Source organism: Neovison vison, chromosome 6, assembly GCF_020171115.1.
Source record: "Neovison vison isolate M4711 chromosome 6, ASM_NN_V1, whole genome shotgun sequence".
NCBI lineage: Eukaryota > Metazoa > Chordata > Mammalia > Carnivora > Mustelidae > Neogale > Neogale vison.
Genome location: NC_058096.1, coordinates 68,771,889 through 68,787,990, shown reverse-complemented (window position 1 = coordinate 68,787,990; position 16,102 = coordinate 68,771,889). Strand labels below are relative to the sequence as shown.

The 16,102-nt window shown below is 38.3% G+C and overlaps 1 protein-coding gene across 5 annotated transcripts in view; it reads left to right on the top strand.

Moving 5' to 3' along the window:
- Positions 1 to 4: 4 nt before the first annotated feature.
- The window catches only part of TFDP2 (transcription factor Dp-2), a 184,877-nt gene continuing 168,779 nt past the window's right edge, over positions 5 to 16,102 (top strand). For 4 of the 5 annotated variants that reach the window (XM_044251510.1, XM_044251511.1, XM_044251509.1 and 1 more), the window contains exon 1: positions 6 to 309. The gene's annotated coding sequence lies outside the window, so the exon portion shown is untranslated. Of the gene's footprint in view, positions 310 to 16,102 lie in introns of all 5 variants that reach the window. The other variant, XM_044251513.1, reaches the window with a different exon arrangement.

Sequence of the window (16,102 nt, the reverse complement as noted above, 5' to 3'; positions counted from 1 at the left end):
GGGTGAGCGCGGACGAGGCTGTCTGTGAGACGGCCTGCAGCCGCCGCTGCTTCTCGGCGCGCGGGCGCGCTCTGACCCTTCCTTTTTGGACTGCCTCGCGGGCGCATGCACGGTCGGCGTCCCCGGGCCTCAAACTCCAGGGCCTCGCCGGGCAGGCCGCGGATCGCCCACCCCTTCCCCCAGTGTGAATCCGCCGGGACCCGGCCGCCGCCAAGCGCGGGCGCCACAGGAGCGGCGGCGCCAAAGCCGCGCCCCAGGCTCGGAAGAACCGCCCTGAGTGGCAGCCTCGTCCTCTGCAGCCGAGCGGCGGTAAGGTCCGGGGCGAGGGCGCGGGGCCGCGTGTAGAGGGCCTCTGGACCCGTCTCCTCGTGTTCCCGGGCAGGTTTCCCTCCCTGCGCGTTGGGGCCCCCTCGGTACCGCTGGTCCCATCTGTTTGTTCCCACGCGTTCGCGCAGGCCTGGCCGAGTAACCCCTGAGTGTCGGGGGAGCGGGGGGGGGGGAGTCGGAAACCCGAGAGCCCCCCCCCCCCCCAGCACATTGGGAGGAGGCTCGGTCTCCGTGTCATGCCTCGTGGGAGAGAGGGAGTGCTGCTCTCTACTTTCTCGGTCTGTTCAGGTCTTCAGGGCACAGCGATGGCTTCTGAGGCTGGTTTTCTGACTTTTCCGCCGTTCATGACTCACACGCCTCCATCTGTCTTTACCAGGTGTACTTCAAGAGTTAACAGAGCGTTCTGCGCTTCCGAGAACCTTATATCCCGCAGAAGGGAACTTTTCTCTAAAGTAGAGGGTCGCTTTTGGGACCCACACTCCTTGAGAGATTCCAGAGCTAAGATGCCTCTCCACAGAGAAGTGTAAAGGTTTTGTAGGCTCTTTCCGAAACACACTTCAGCTAAGTGGATGAGCCTCTGGCTCTGGTACCAGCTTGTGTTACCTTGGATTGTGTGGTCTCGGGTCTTAATCTGTAAAATAGTAACTGCTTGTTCCAGGTATTTCGAAGAGCAGATGGACCAGTCTGTGGAACGCATTTGGAACCTCGCTTACCGCATATTAAGTGCTCTGCATGAGTTAGGCATTTTTATTATAGTCTGCCGTGAATGCCGGTTCAGAAAAGTGCCCTGCATTGTTGTTTCTCTTTTTCCGAAACAGTTAACAGGCTCATCCTTTTTCATATTTACTCTCGATGCTCCCTTTGAGCCCTTGATACGTTTCTCTTCCTCATTCTATCTCAGAGGGCTCAGACTCCCTGTCCCACTTATGTGCTCTCTTTTTAGTAAGTCGGTAGCTCATTCTCTTCCTTCCCCTTTTCCCCTAAATCTTAGTTTTATATATTTTCATTTGACTTCTATAGCCTAATTTTTTTCTGGGCCACTCTTCTTTTCTTGTAATGGTTTGAAATTATCTTCACCTGGTAAATATAAAGTTATTCATCTGTTCTCTTTACACTGTAGTCCTGACCCAATCTGTGTTCAAAATGAAATATAAAATAATTTAGTTGGTCTGACATTGCATGTTGCTTTCTCATTTCCTTGGTTAGCCTATAATTTAGCTAAAGCTTTATCTCTATCCTGTTACTATAATCAGTCTTTAATAGTAGTGCCTATTCTCACATAACACCAGGAGAAAAATCAAATGCGTAGACCTGGGATTCTATCACCCTTGTGTACTGGCTCTGAATGCTTTTGTTATTTATTAGAACATCTTGTGCCTGGAACTAGAGTCTAGTCTACTGGCAGACATGGTGTCTCTAGCTCTGTTCTGGCTGTACAGTTGCAGTTTCAGCAGTGTGGCACCTATATTTAATAAAGGCCCAACACTTACCAAACTTTGTTTTGAGTTCTCTTTATTTCTACTTGTTTAAGAGGGAAAGCAGAATTTTCAAGTGTGTAATACTTCATATTCTGCGGTCACATAACTTTTTCCCCAACTCTTTTTAAGTGTGTAGTCCGACTGGCACTTTCAGGTTTTCCCCCTTGCAGCCAAAAATCTTAAATGTCTGAGCTGAGTTGCTCTCAATACAACTTGAAATTGGATGTACAGATGTTTATCCTTAATGGGAGAAGCATTTGTGGATGAGAATTATACACTAAAAGATACCCTAAAGGATTCAAAGATTGTTTTTTAGAATTAGGTATTGAAATGTGAAAGTACTTTTGCTTTTTTAAAATTTTTTTTTTCTTTTTTTCTTTTTTTTTTTTAAGATTTTATTTATTTATTTGACAGAGAGAGATCACAAGTAGGCAGAGAGGCAGAGAGAGAGGAGGAAGCAGGCTCCCTGCTGAGCAGAGAGCCTGATGTGGGACTCGATCCCAGGACCCTGAGATCATGACCCGAGCCGAAGGCAGTGGCTTAACCCACTGAGCCACCCAGGCGCCCCCAAATTTTTTTTTTCTTAATGATAGAAAGACTGGGTTTGTTTTCTTGCTGTTGATAATTTGTTTTATAAAAAATGCATGATCTTTACATTGCACCACAGCATTTTAAAGCCCTTTTGAGAGGTTTAGAACATGGTGAGGAGACAGACTAAGCAAAAATTAAATTCATAGTAAAGGTAGTAAATGAGAACCTAAGTATTCTGACTTCTAGTCTATTGTTTGTCTGTCAATCTTAACAGTTAACCCAGAACAAAGGATAAGAAGGGAGAGTTTAAAATGAAGTTTTAAAAGCAGAGCAGGGAAATTCTTAATATGGGTATTATACTAGATGTTGAGTAGTACAGTACATCAGCATCTCATTTTTAAACTTAAGTATGTTTCTTTTGAAGGTTAAATAATAAGCCATACTATCTAAGAATTTACTCACAGTTTACATCAATTGGCAAATTTTACTTCACTTTTTTTCTTTATCATCATATTTTAGACTCTTACTGCAAAATGTATCATAATGGATCTCAGGAGAAACTAGAAAGCATAGAGTTGAGTTTTTTAAGTCATAGAATTATAAGTTGTAATAAATTTAAAAGATTATTATATATACTTGCCTTTTCATATTTGAATCCTTTCCATTTTGATCTGAGACATCTTAGATCAAAGGGTGTAGGGGTGGGGCATGAATGGATTTAAAAGTAGATTTATGAATTCTTGGAACAGGATGCAAAATTATATGCATTTGTGTATTTTTTTCTGGAGAGAAGATTCGGAGTAATCTAGTTTCTGAGGCATAGGTATTTGGACATATGGTGTTTGAGTATGTGATTTCCTTTGCTGAACCAGAAATTCCATCGTCACTAGTTCTTGTTCTGTCTTTTCCATAAGCAGGTTTTCAGATATTTTAAGATACTTATTGTATTCCATTAATTCTTCTCTAGACAAAATATTCTCCATCTTTAACCTCTTCTGATGATTTTATTGTTTTGATTTGAGGGTCTTTCCATTTCTGATGGCTTATATGTGCATTTTTTTCAGTTCATCCATACTCTTCTTAAAATGTGGTACCCACAGATATTAACCAGTAGAGAAGACCATAAGTAACCTCTCTGATTTTAAAACATGTACTTTAAGAAAAGATTTGCTTCTTTGGCAACCATATTGCCCTGTTAATTCATAATAATGTCCTGGCTAAGAAGACAGACTCTGGAGCTAGCCTGCCTGGGTTTAAATCCTAGCTCTATAGCTTATCAGCTGGGTGACCTTGGGTAAATTATGTAAATATTTTTTTGGCTGCAGTTTTCTCATCTGTAAATTTTTAAAAAAATTTACTGCATTTTTAAAAAAGGTTTTATTTATTTATTTGGCAGAGAGAAAGCATAGCAGGGGGAGTTGCAGGGAGAGGGAGAAGCAGGCTCACAGAGCAGGGATCCCAGGGCGCCACTTGATCCCAGGATCCCAAGATCATGACCTGAGCTGAAGGCAGACACTTAACAACTGAGCCACTCAGGGCCCCTCCTAAAACGGGGTTTATAGTAGTACCTGTCTCATAGGATTGTAATTGAACATATTATGTAAAGCATTTAGAATGGCCCCTGGCATTTAAGTGCTACATACATTACCCATTATTACTGATTTTGTAGTCAACTAAAATTCTTGAGTTGTTTGTCTGAGTTCTCCCAGTTCTTTAATGGGATTTTTTTGGGGGGTAGAACTTTATATTTATCCATATTAAATTTTATCTTGTCAGATTGGTTCCATTCTGTTGAGTTTAAAAAAAAAAACTGATTTGGCCATATGATAAATATGGGCTTATTTTTTTAACCATAGATTTGATAAACTATATGTTTGATAATGCTGACATTGCCTTCATGCATATCTTACTAAAACGTTGACTAGGCAGGGCTAAGAACAGAGGTTGGCTCTGCTAGAGACCTCTTTTAAGGTTGATTAGAAAAACTCAATTCTTTGGCTCATATTGTTCAGACAGTTAGAAATCCCGCTAAGTTAGCATTATTCACCTCAGATATTTCCAGTTTTTCACAAGAAATATACAAGAAATTTTAACAATTGCCTTCCTAAAAGCTGGGTAACTTTATGTACTTCATTTAAAAAAAAAAATCCTACCAGATGATTTTATATACTACTAAAAAATCCTATCAGTTCAGTAACTGTCAGGAAAAGAGCCAGTTCTCTGTCATTATATGTCCCTAATTAACACTACATTGGACAGTGTAAATATACAGTAATGTGTGTTGGTTACTACCTTTTCTATGTTAACAGACTTAAAACTCAGTAATGATTCTAGAATCCTGGCTAGAGTTACATTAAACTTCAAGAAGGTTGACAGGTGTAAACCTGGCAATTCACAGACCTGTAACCCTGGGGATAAAAATATATGTTTATAAAAAATTAAAAAATTTTTAAAAAAAAAAAAAGAAGAAGGTGGTTGACAGGAGGGGCGCCTGGGTGGCTCATGGGGGTTAAGCCTCTGTCTTCGGCTCAGGTCCTGATCTCAGGATCCTGGGATAGGGCTCTGTGTTCAGCAGGGAGCCTGCTTCCCCCTCTCTCTCTGCCTACTTGTGATCCCTCTCTCTCTGTCAAATAAATAAATAAAATCTAAAGAAAAAAGATAGACAGAATTTTCTCTTTTTTTTTCTTACATAGGCTTCACACCTAGTGTGGAGCCAAAGCCGGTCTCAGACTAGGGACCCTGAGATCAAGACCTGAGCTGAAATGAAGAGTCAGATGCTTAAGTGACTGAGCCACCCAGGCTCAGCCACTCTTTTTTTTGAATAGCAGTACCGCATATCCTGTCTTTAGCCTTATGGCAACCTCTCCTGCCTGCCATAGTTTCTGAACAGTTGCCAGCAGCTGTGTGGAAATTCCATCTGGAGCTGCATACCTTGTTGAAGGTTTGCTTGGAACAGTTAGGAATTCTCTCTAATCTTTTCATTTATGTTGAGCTTTGGTTTTCATTAATTCATTGATTAAATTTATTAAATGCCCTTTTAGACAGAATACCAGTGTTTGTTTCACCCCATGTGATCTGAGAGAATTTTCTTAATAGAGATGCCTAAAGCAAAAAGGTAATCCTCATCTGTGTCTCTCTGTTCCTACTGTTAACATAGTCTGGGCCTGCCTCCATTCTTCTCTCCCCTGCAGTAATGGCTTCCTGTTGACCTACCCTCTAATCTTTTTCTGTTTTTAATGCTTAATTATAGCCAGAGTCATCTTTGCTTTTAAAATCTATGGATTTCTTTAAAATCTTTTCTTCCCCATTGGAATAATCTGTAATGATTTAATCAAGATTTTTAATTTTCAGTACTTTCCATCTCCCTTAGTTTTTCTGTTTACTGTCCTTTTAAATTCAAACCCCTTACCACCTCACCCCTTTAACCTTCCTCATTCTTAGGGATAATAGGAACCATCAGTCAGATAAGCGTGGAGAGACAGTGACTCCCACCAGCTGGTCTTCGAGTGAGTCACTCTGTAGACGGATAATGGAGTGCTTACTGTTATAGGCACTCTGTGAGGCACAGAGTTGACAAAGGAACATTACATAACTTTAGCCCTTCAAAAATTCTAAGTGCAGGGACGGGTGCCTGGGTGGCTCAGTCAGTTAAGCGTCCCATTCTTGATTTTGACTCAGGTCGTGATCTCAGGGTTGTAATATCCAACCCCTGCCGAGTTCAGTCTGTGCTCCACTCTCTCTCTCTCTGTGCTGGGCATGGAGCCTGTTTAAGATTTTCTCTCTCCCTCGGCCCCTCCCCCCACTCCAACCCTGCTTAAGCTTTCTATTGCTCTGGGGGTGGGGGGGGAAGCTAGTACAGGGAAAGATAGAATAGAGGAAACGATTTGGAGAATGAAAAATCTTTTTTTTTTTTTTAAACATTCATAAACACAATAATTTTTAACAGATTTTGTTACTTTAAAAAAGAGCTAAGTATGTTATTACTGAAGAATGAGTTTGTTAAGGGGACCACTTCAGTCCTAGTTAAGTTAAATCAAATTGTAAAATAGCAAACCTATAAATGTGGGAAAATAGTACATATTTCAAAACTGTCAACATAAAATGTTTAATCGAAACTAGTTGCCGAAGGGGGCTGAGAGCTTGGGCAGAAAGCTGTGAAACGGGAGGGGGGGTGGTAGGAGATACAGGCCTCTAGTTAAGGAATGAGTTAAGTCATGGGGATGAAGGTAGAGCAGAGACATTATGGTCAGTGGAAGTGTAATAGTGTTGTATGGTGACAGATGGTAGCTGCACTTGCGGTGAGCATAGCATAACGTATAGAGATGTTGGGTCACGATGTTATATACCTGAAACTAATCTAGCATTGTGTCAACTATACTTCAATAAAAAGGTAAATAAAAGTGAAAATTAACAATAAATAAAAGCATAAAAGTAGTTATGTAAACCTGTTCCCACTTTCTCAAAGGCTCCATCGTTTGAAGCATACAATGAGGTGCTGCCTTCAGAAAAACCAAAAAACCAAAATACCGGAGGCACTAACTTCTCTTTTACAGTTCACAGAGAGTGGACACTTAAAAATCAATTTGTTAAGTTTTTCTTCACAGCATCCTTGAAATCGTGATGGTAATATAAAACTACTTATAAAAGAAAAGGATTTATTAAATGCTGTTCAAAGGAGAGAAAGGTGGTGGTGATAAGCAGTTTCGCTCAGAACACATACAACTAAGAAATGGTGGTCAATAAAGTGACTTTTAGGTTAGTGAGTATTTGGAAAACCTGTCAGATAAGTAATTCTGCACTAATTAATATTTTTAAGCTATAATATCTTGAAAGTAGAAAATTTTGTGAGCATAATGATTATGTATTTTTAAGTTGGACAAATCAGTATTTAAGGCAACAGAATGTATTACCTGTGCAGTCATCACAAGAAATATAAACTGAAAATCAGCGTGAAAAATAAGATCATTATGTATGAAAAGCAGTAAAATATTTACTAATGTTAACATTCTCACTAAACTTGCCATTAAATTCATACTATTCCAGACATACTATATCACAGTTATTGTAAAAATAGCTACTAAAGTATCCTCTCTTCCTGAATTGAATTATTTTCTTTTATTGTTATTGTTCAGATCCAGTGGTAATCTTGGGATAATCAGGACTGTTAGATACTACAATTCTAAGGAAGGTCTGTTTTGAGTTACTAGTTTTGTAGATGAGTTGAAGTTGGGAAAGAGTTCAAAACAATTGAATTTCCTCTTTTGACATTAAGTGATAAGTTTCAAGAAACTGAAATGCTAAGCAAAGACATATGAAATTAATATTAAGTAAATGACTTTTTAGGAAGGGGTCACTACAACAAAACACTTCTTCCTCATAACAAAGAAATTCCAAGAGAGATATAAGAGAGATCTAGTAAAGAAAATAAGAGATCTTATTGATATAAGTAGCTCATTGAAAAAATGGAATCCTGTTTATAAGACCATTCCTCCATAATCTGCAAAATGTAAAAGATCACAATATATTTTCTAGGATTAAGTAAGAAGATAAAGATCCACGGTCTGAATATTTTGTATTCATTATGAATTTATAATGGCTTACTTTACCCAGCACCTACTATGTGATAAGGATCTCACTTAATTCTCCCCCAAAGTGTAGGACGTATGTTTAATGCCTTTTATTTTATAGATGAGGACACAAGTTACTTTACTGGGATCAGAAAGACAGTAATGGCAGAGCTAGGGCTGAAACATGAATCTATATGACTCTAGTGCTAGTCAGTTCATTATATTGCCTTACTAAAATACTGTCCTAGGACTTGAACATTCATCTTAGAACCCAACGGTCTTTATAGCTTCTTCCTCATTGATCTTTCCAGTAGAGTTTCTGTTTTTCTGGAGTGTTGTGAGTAATTTGAAAATTAGCCATTGTTTTTGACTGATAATCCTTTCACTGCATCACTGTTTACTAATTTAAAAAATAGTTTCTGTGTAATGTATGTGCTATCTTACATTCAGCTGTATTTCAGTTAATTGGTTAAATCATGATTATGAACTGTGTGAATCTATTATACTGATGGGTTTGCTGCAAATAAAAATGAGTACATACTTAGATAAGGCATTAACCTAACTTCTTTGTTACATGAATAATTTTATGTTATTTTAAGGTCTATATTATGTGTCACATGTCCTTTTGAATTGTTCAAAAATTAAATACATGTAGCCTAAAAGAAAAATGAATTTAATGAAATGATGTAAAGTCTTGATGTTGGGATGAGAGAAGAGAAAAAGGCTAACAGTGTTTCCAGAAAGTAAGAAGAATAAAAATATAATTGCAGATAACAGTGGCAGTGTTTATTGTTAGTCACAGAGCAGGAGTACGATGTATTTCAGTCACAGATGCAGTGGCCAGTTCAGTTTATGTGTGGGAAATTGAATAGGTAACAAGAAAGTAAGTGTATTTATTTACTTATTAAAGATTTTTTATTTATTTATCAGAGAGAGAGAGAGAGAGCAAGCACAGGCAGACAGAATGGCAGGCAGAGGCAGAGAGAGAAGCAGGCTCCCTGCCGAGCAAGAGCCTGATGTGGGACTCGATCCCAGGATGCCGGGATCATGACCTGAGCAGAAGGCAGCTGCTTAACCAACTGAGCCACCCAGGCATCTCAGTAAGTGTATTTAAAAGTAAGATTGATAGTGCATATCTTCATCAAAGTAGAATATTTAGCACAGAATGATTTTTTTTTTTCCCTCTTCGCCTTTAACTCTAGGCATATAATGAAGCATTCGATCAAACTGCTGAAGGGAACTCAGACTGGCTATCTGTGTTATCTTAATATTGAAACTCTCTGACTTATTTAGTACTTATTCCTGTTTCTGTAAAACTCACTCCAGTATTTCACTCTGGAAAGAATCAGTTTGACTCAAATTGGCCTTCAAAGAAAACAGAAAACTATTACATTAATTTGATTTACTTTTTCGTAAAACTTCTCTGATTATTTTTTTATCATATTAACTACCTCAAGGGTAGAATAATAATCTCAGCCTATCATCTAGATATTTATTAGGCTTCCTAGAACAATAGGCAGAATATGAAGCAGTTTTTTGTGTTGTGGCTAAAGCAGTTTTGATGAATTTTACATAGTTAATCTACATCTATTTTAAGTAACCAGTCTGTGTTTGGTGTTATTTCTATGTCCAGGATTGGAAGTTCTCACAGTTTATGTTTTCTAGTGGTTCCTGTGTGTGAATCTTACTGTATCCAATATTCCTTATTAAGACACTTCCTATTTTATCTATTCTTTGTCGTAAGAGTGTGCTCCAGGAGATCAGGTAGGTAAGGATAAGGAAATAAAGTAGGCCAGTTGTGCTTTCTGGATTCTTCTGGGCTTAGGGTTGCAGGTTTGTCTTTTTGGCTTCTTGTATTAATATTTGGCTGTTACCAATTTAAAAATTTTCTTTTCTTTTCTTTTTTTTTTTTTTTTTAGAGATTTTATTTATTTATGTGACACAGAGAGAGAGACAGCGAGAGAGGGAACACAAGCAGGGGGAGTGAGAGAGGGTGAAGCAGGCTTGCGGCAGAGTAGGGAGGGAGTCCAGTGGGGGGTTCGATCCCAGGACCTTGGGATTATGATTGGAGCTGAAGGCAGCTGCCTAATGACTGAACCACCCAGGTGCCCCAATTTTAAAATTTTTTAAGAGAAAGACTCTCTTCATATTTTAGTCCCATTCTCCAGAGTTAAACTCTTGGTTTTGTTTTGTTTTGTTTAAACTGCACTTTTTATTGAAAAGTGGTAGATTTTTAAAATTGCACAGATTTTCACTAACTAAGTAACAGCTGTGTAACCAGCACCCTAGATCCAGAAACAGACCATTACCAGTACCATAGAATCCCTTTGCAGTCATTAATGCTTCTAGAGAACTACCCTAACTTCTAAGAGCACGGATTGGTAAATAACCCTAACCACATCTACTTTTAGTCCTTTTGATGGTTATCACTTTTTTATTTTATTTTATTTTATTTTATTTTTTTATTTGATAGAGATCATAAGTAGGCAGAGAGGCAGGCAGAGAGAGGAGGAAGCAGGCTCCCTGCTGAGCAGAGAGCCTGATGCAGGGCTCGATCCCAGGACCCTGGGATCATGACCTGAGCCAAAGGCAGAGGCTTTACACTGAGCCACCCAGGCGCCCCTGATGGTTATCACTCTTAATAGTATAATTATTGCTCTGTTTCTTTAAAAAAAAAAAAACTTTTTATTTTGAACTAATTTTAGAACTATAGGAAAGTTGTAAAAGTTGTAGAGAGAGTTTAATTATGTCCCTCAGCCCATTTCCCCTAATGTTAACATTTTATATAATTGTAGTATAATTATTAAGAGTAAGAAACTAACATTGGTATGATATTGTTAGCCAAACTACAGACCATATTTGAATTTCATCAGTTTTTTCACTAATGACATTTCCTGGTCCAAGATCTGTGCAGGTTCCCATATTGCATTTTTTTTTTTATTTTTTATTTTTTATTGAGCCACAGTACAAAGTTTATTGAGTGATTGTACAAAGCTCCCGAAGATGGAGGGGACCCAACAGAGTTGCCCCCCACATTGCATTTAGTTGTTACTTCTATTTAGTCTTCTCTTTTGCCTAACAGTCTTCAGTTTTTCTTTGTTGCATGACTTTGACACTTTTGAAGAGTACTGATTATGTATTTTTCAGAATGTCCTCTATTTGGGTTTGTCCATTGTTATCTCATAGAAGTGCAGTTATGCATTTTTGGTAAAAATACCACAAAGAATAATGTGTCTTTCTTTCACAGAACATCATATCAAAGGGTTAATCATGTCAATATATTTTATCATTAGTGATGTTTACTTGGCCACTTGGTTAAGTTGATGGATGCCTGGCTTCATTTTTTTACATCCAGATATTTAATCCTTAGGAATTTATTCTGGCATATGGAGTGGGATATGGCTCTAATTTTATCTTTTTCAAAATGGCGACCTAGCACTTTTTAATAAAAAGTTCATCTTTTTAACTGGTACAGAAAAGCATTTGAGGGAATCCAGCACTCTTTTTTGACAAAAACACTCGACAAACTAAGAACAGAACAAAGCTATCTCGACATAATAAAAGCCATATATGGAAAGCCCACAGCTAACATCATACTCTGTGGTGAAAGACTAAAAGCTTTTCTTCTAGAGGCACCTGGTGGCTCAGTCAGTTGGACGTCAGACTCTTGATTTCGGCTTGGGTTGTGATCTTGGGGTCATGGAATTGAGCCCTACATGGGGCTCTGTGCTAGGCAGGGAGTCTGCCTGGGATTCTTTCCCTCTGCCCCTCTGCCTGTACAGTGTGTGTGCCCTCTGTCTGTTTCTCTCTCTCTTTCAAATAAATCTTAAAGTTTTTCTTTTAAGTTCAGGAATAAGACAGGGATGTCTGCATTTACCACTTCTGTTTAACATAGTACTGGAATTTCTAGCTAGAGCAATTAGGCAAGAGAAAGAAATAAAAGACATCTAAATTGGAAAAAAGAGGGACGCCTGGGTGGCGCAGTTGGTTAAACGACTGCCTCCGGCTCAGGGCGTGATCCTGGAGTCCGGGGATCGAGTCCCACATCAGGCTCCCAGCTCCATGGGGAGTCTGCTTCGCTCTCTGACCTTCTCCTCGCTCATTCTCTCTCTCACTGTCTCTCTCTCTCAAATAAATAAAAAAAAAAATAAAATCTTAAAAAAAAAAAATAAATTGGAAAAAAGAAGCAAAATGGCCTCTTATTAGACAATAAGATCTTATATGTAGAAAATCCTAAAGATTTTGTATACAAAAACCTGTTAAAACTGGTAAGTTCAGCAGAGTTGCAGGATAAAAAATCAACACACAAAAATCAGTTGCATTTCTGTACACTTACACAGTGAACAATTTTAAAGGAAATTAAGAAAATTCCATTTAGGATAGCATGAAAAAGAATGAGATACTTGGTACACTACTGCACTGAAAGGTACAAAACATTGCTGAAAGAAATTAAAGAAGACACAAATGGACAACCTGGTCATGGATTGGAAAACTTAATATTGTTAAAAGACACAAAATGATGTACAGATTCAATGCAATCCTTATCAAAATCCCATGATATTTTTTATGGAAATAGAAAAATCCATCCTCAAATTCATATAGAATCTCAAGGGACCCTAAATAGCCAAAACAATTTTGAAAGAGAACAGAGCTATAGGACTCACCCTTTTCAGTTTCAGTACTTATTGCAAAGCTTCAGTAATCAGACAGTTAATCCATGGAATATAATGGTCCAGAGTAAACCCTTGCATATATGGGCAGTTGATTTTCAACAAGGGTGTCAAGACCCTTTAATGGGGAAGTGGCAGCCTTTTCAACAAATGATGTTGGGGAAACTGGATATCCACATGAAAACGAATGAATATGGACCTTTCTTTATACCATAAATAAAAATTAACTCAAGGTGAATCAATTTAAGAGTAAAACTACACAACTCTTAGAAGAAAAAGTAAGGAAGAAACTTCATGACATTGGATTTGGTAAAGATTTCTTGGACCGGGGCACCAAGGTGGTACTGTACTTGTTCAAGCGTCAATTCTTGATTTTGGTTCAGGTCATGATCTCAGGGTTTTGAGATTGAGTCCCACATGGGGCTCTGCACTCAGTGTGGAGTCAGCTTGAGATTTCTTTCTCCCTCTCTCTCTGCCCCTCCTGCTCTCTCTCTCTTAAATAAATAGATAAATAAATATTTTTTAAAAAGATTTCTTGAACCTGATAACAAAAGCATAAGTGCCAAAAGTAAAAATAGGTAAATTGGACTACATCAGAATTTAAAACTTCTCTGCATCAAAAGACACCATCAACAGAGTGAAAAGACAACCTGTGGATTGGAAGAAGATTTGTAAATCATATATCTCTTAAGGAGTTAATTCTAGAGTATATAAAGAAATTCTTCCAAAAAACAACTAACCAACCTGATTGAAAAATGGAAAAGGACTCGAATAGACATTTCTCCAAAGAAGATATACAAATGGCAAACCAGCATATGAAAACATGCTCAAAAGCACTAATTACTAGGAAAATGCAAATCAAAATCACAGGAGATAATCACCTCACATTTTTTAGGATGGCACCTATAAAAAAAAAAATAGTGTTGGCAAGAAGGTGGAGAAATTGGAACCCTTGTACACTGTGTTGGTGGGAACATGAAATGGAACAGCAGCTACCATGGAGAACAGTTTGGAAGTTCCTCAGAAAATTAAGAATGGAATTACCATATGTTTCAGCAATTCCACTTCTGGGTATATACTTTAAAAAAGTGGAGTTTGGGGGTGCCTGGGTGGCTCAGTTAAGCATCTGACCTTTGGTTTTGGTTCAGGTTATGATCTTAGGGTCATGAGATTCAGCCCTCCCTGCATCACGCTCTGCACTCAGCACAGAGTCTGCTTGAGATTTTCTCTCTCTCTGTCCCTCCCTCTGCTCACATACATGTACACACAGACTCTTTCTCTCAAATAAAATCTTATAAAAGAAGTAGAGTCTTGAGGTATTTGTGTACCCATGTTTACAGAAGGTGGAAGCAACCCATGTGACCATCAACTGAAGAATGGATAAGCAAAGTGTGACTTACACATACAAAGAAATATTATTCAGACTTAAAAAAGGAAGAAAGTTCTGAATACCATAACGTGGATGAATCCTAAGGACATTATACTAAGTGAAATAAGCCAGTTTCAAACAGATAAATACTGTATGATTCTACTTATATTCTACTTAAAGTAGTCAGAATCGTAGAGACAGTAGAATGGTGGTTGTCAGGAGCTGGGGGATGGGAATACGTGGAGTAACTGTTTAATGGTCATGGAATTTGTTTTTCAAGATGACAAGAGTTCTGGAGATAAGTTACATGAAATGTGAATATACTTGATGCTGCTAAACTTTACACTAAAAAATGGTCAAGATACTAAGTTTTAGGGTTACCTTACTAGCTTAATTTATAGAGCATGCAACTTTTTAAGTAGTCTCCACACCTGGAGTGAAGCCTAGCTTCACTTGAAGGCTTGAATGCACAACCCTGAGATCAAGACCTGCGCCAAGATCAGGAGTTGGATGCTCAGCTGATAGAGCCACCCAGGCACCCCAAGCATGCAGATGTTGGTCTTGGGATGAGCCAAGGTTGGGTGTGGAGCCTACTTAAAAAAAAGAAAACAAAAACATAGTAAATTTTATGTTGTATGGGTTTTTTTTTTTAAAGATTTTATTTATTTATTTGGCAGAGAGAGATCACAAGTAGGCAGAGAGGAGGAAGCAGGCTCCCCGCTGAGCAGAGAGCCCGATGTGGGACTTGATCCTAGGACCCTGGGATCATGACCTGAGCCAAAGGCAGTGGCTTAACCCACTGAGCCACCCAGGCACCCATGTTGTATGTTTTTTACCAGAATTTTAAAAGTTATCTGGGAAAAAAGTCCACTTTTACTCAGTGATTAGAGATGCAACCTTTGTCAGATACAAAATTTTCATATATATTTGGGTCTAATTCTGGACTTCTGTATTGTGTCACTGACCTGTTAGTCTCTTCATGCATCTGTACCACAATATTTTATTTACAGAAGCTATATAGTATTTTTAATGTCTGGTAAGGCTGTTTCCATATTTTTTTGGTACTTTCTTGGTTATTCTTGAATGTTTTCCATATCAACTTTATTTTGTGTAGTTTTTATTTAAAAGATTTTATTTATTTGACACACAGAGATTACAAATAGGCAGAGAGGCAGGTAGAAGGAGAGGGAGAAGCAGGTTCCCTGCTGAGCAGAGAGCCGGATATGGGGCTTGATCCCAGGACCCAGGACCCTGAGATCGTGACCTGAGCCAAAGGCAGAGTCTCAACCCACTGAGCCACCCAGGTGCCCCAGTTTGGTTTTTTGTTGTTGTTTTTGGTTTTGTTTTGTTTTGTTTTTTTTTGTTTTGTTTTGTTTTTTTAAGCAGGCTCCATATCCACTGGGGAGCTTGAACTTAAGACCCTGAGGTCAAAAGTCATGTACTCTACTGAGTGAGTCAGCCAGGTGCCCCTCTATACCAACTTTAATATCAACTTGTCTCACCTCATAAAATGACTTGTTAGTATTTTTTGGGGGATTACATTGAATGTGTAAAGTTAGGGAGAATTTACATCTTTATAATGTGCAGTTGTCTTACCCAAGAATAGGATATATCTTTTCATTGTTCATGTCTTTACTGTCTTTTAGGAGTTTTAAAAAAATTTCCTCAAATAGGTTTTTTTTTAAAGAGCTTTATTGAGAGAGATAATTCACATAAAAAAATTTACCTTTTAAACTGTACAACTCAGCCATCTTTCATATATTCCAGATATGTGCAACAATCACCACTACCTAATTCCAAAACATTTTCATCACCCCAGGAAAAAATGATGTTTCCATTAATAGTACTCCCCATCCCCTTCTCTCTCCTGCCCTTGACAACATATCTATTTTATGTTTCTATAGATTTTCCTACTCTGAATATTTCCTATAGATTGAATCATAGAACATGTGACCTTTTGTGACTGGCTTCTTATACCTAGCATAGTATTTTGTAGGTTTTTACTTTCTGTAACCTGTATTAGTACTCCATTGCCATAATACTCTGTTGTGTGACTGTACCACATTGTGTTTATCCATTCATCAGTTGATGGACATTCGGGTTTATTCACACTTTCTGTGTGAATAATTAAAATTATGCTGCTGTGACCATTCATTTACA